Raw genomic sequence first — 2,960 nt, 5'->3', positions numbered from 1 at the left:
TTTTAATTTTATGTCGGTGTCTCTGAAAATGTATCGTAATAAAATTCTAAAATTTTCTATTGGTATGTGGCAAAAACTTTGAAATTGTGCGGGAGCTGGAATAGCAATGGATTTAATATTTTCTTGAATTAAATGAGCTTTTAGATTTAAGAGGCAATGGAAAAAATCTTCAAGTGTTGGCTGGGAATTCATGTTATTTACAATTGAGTAAAAAATTTGTTTTTGAGAGTAGTTTAAGTTGAAAAAATCGTGTGTTCCGTAATTAGCCAAATTGTTATTAATGTTACTATGTTGGAAAAAATCGAAATATTTAGTTAATTTATCATCGGGAGTTTGGTTTTTTATCACGAATATCAATGCGGATTCTTCATGTTTTAGGGATGTGAGAAAAACTTCATTCGATTCCTCGATATTGTTATTAATTATAACCGAGGTTTTAATAGTATTTAAAAATTTTTCAAAATTATTTTCGGAATTAAAATTGCATCTGCATAGAAGAGATAATTTTGGTTTAGAATCGATAGGAATAGATGAAATATTTTCATTAGAAGCTAATTCTTGAATATCAAAAAATGAGCGAGATAAACTATCAGCATTCGTATTAGATGATCCAGATTTATAAATTATATCGAATTCATATTCTTCTAAGGAAAGCCTCCAGCGCATTTGTCGTGAATTTGGATCTTTACATTTGTACAGGTAGATAAGGGGCATGTGATCGGTGTACAATTTGAATGGTTTACCATAAAGGTAAGGTCGGAAATGTTTTATGCTCCATACGATTGCTAAAAGTTCTTTGTCTATAGTAGAATAATTTTTTTCTGCGGGGTGCAAGGTTCGCGATGCATATGCAATTGGTAAATCTTTTCCTTCGACATTTTGAGATAGAACCGCGCCTAATGCAAAACCGCTTGCGTCCGTGGTTAATGAAAATTCTCGATCGAAATCGGGATACTGGAGTAAAGGTGGATTTATTAGTTTTTGTTTAAGTTCATTAAATGCAAGTTCACACTCTTGGGTCCAATTAAATTTTGCGTCCTTTTTTAATAATTCGGTTAGAGGTAATGCGATTCGGGAGTAATTTTGTATAAATTTGCGGTAGTAACCGGACAATCCTAAAAATATTTTTATTTCTTTTTGATTGGAAGGAGTGGGAAAGTTTTTTACTGAGGAAATTTTATCAGGATCAGGAGACACACCGTGTGCACCGATAATATGGCCTAAATACGTAATTTCGTGTTTCAAAAAATGACATTTATCGGGTTGCAACTTTAGATTGTATTGTCGTAATTTTTCTAGCACTTCTAGTAATTTGGTATTATGTTCTTCAAGTGTTTTCCCGTAAACTATTATGTCGTCCATATAAACTAGAGTTCTAATTCCTTGTATGCCCGACAAAACTGTATTGGTCAGTCTCTGTAAAGTCGCCGGTCCGCCCTTAAGTCCAAACGGTAACCGTTTATACTCAAAATGTCCGAAGTCAGTAGAAAATGCAGTTTTTTCTCGGTCAGTTTTATTTAGTAAAATTTGATGAAAGCCTTGAGCTAAATCTAGAGTCGTGAAAAATCGTGAGTTACCTAGTTGGTCAATAATGTCAGTGATGTTTGGTAATGGGAAAGCGTCCGATTTTGTAATTGCGTTTAATTTTCGGAAATCGACGCAAATCCTCCATTTTTTATTTCCGTCAATATCAGGTTTTTTGGGGACAATAATTAAAGGAAAATTCCAGGGACTTTGCGAGTTTTGAATAATATCGTCTGCTAACATCTGTGAAACTTGTCGGTGAATTTCTGTTTTATGAGCGTGCGGTAATCTGTAGGGTTTTATGTATATGGGTTTTTCGTCATTTTCGACGGGGATACTATGAGTAATCGTATTTGTATATGTCAGTTTGTCGTTTTCTAAATAAAACAGATCATGAAACTTTGTACAAATATTTAAAATTGAATCTTTTTCGAGATTTGTCATGTGATTAGTTTTTATGCATTGTAAAACTTTTTGTACTCTTTGATTCTTGTCATTATCATCAATTGTGTCGTTGTAATTTACGTTATTGAACAAACATTGAAAATCGATTGATTCTTGGTTAGATTTGATAGATTTATTTTTATTAAGATTTATAGAGTCGATTATATCAAAGTTGCTTAATAACTCGAAGTTTACGTCTTTTGAATTAAGGAATTGACGATCTGACGTAGGATTAATAACATTTATAAAAAAACAATTTTCAATAGGTTTTACAATGCAGTTAGCTAATATCAATCCGTTTTCATATTGTTTTGAAAAACATACTGCTTCGTCGTTTAACGCAGTTTCGATTTTTAATGTTGTTTCGGATCGAGGAGGGATTAAATGTTTTTCGAAATTAACTAAAGGGGTTGTAAACTCTTGGTTATTGATTTCTAGTGAAAATAATTTAGAATGATAATTAATTTTTGCTTTAAATTTCAATAAAAAATCTTTACCGATGATTCCTGAATATTTAATTGGAAGATTTGATACAACTTGAAACGGAATTCTGTATTTTGTTCGGAAAATTTAAGGTTAATATAAGAAACGCCATGGGTTGTTAATGAATTTGATGTTATTCCAATTAGTTCAATTTTTTTATCTGTGTATACGAGAGTTTCTTTATCAATGTTATGAACTTTAATTAATGATATGTCACTACCGGTGTCTATTAAAAAATTATGAAAAGTATTTGGTAGCTGTGTAGTTTCTAAAATGATTGATTCATAACTGTTCGGAAAATTTAAATTTATATTGTTACAATTGCTATTTACATGAATGCCCGTCCCGGAACGGGCTCTGGCGAGTTTTTTGAACTTGAAGAAGGTGTATTCGATTGGATTTCATTATTTTCAGCTATCGGATTAGAATTATTAATAGATAAACAACTTTCCTGTTTTATTTGCGGAACCATAGAGATTTGAGTTTGTTGGAAAAAGTTTTTACGATTG

Source organism: Ctenocephalides felis, unplaced genomic scaffold (assembly GCF_003426905.1).
Source record: "Ctenocephalides felis isolate EL2017-DRISC unplaced genomic scaffold, ASM342690v1 CF-g0.4_SCAFFOLD_02403, whole genome shotgun sequence".
In the NCBI taxonomy this organism is placed as follows: domain Eukaryota; kingdom Metazoa; phylum Arthropoda; class Insecta; order Siphonaptera; family Pulicidae; genus Ctenocephalides; species Ctenocephalides felis.
The sequence above is the reverse complement of the archived record's forward strand: the minus strand, read 5'-3'. Positions refer to the sequence as shown.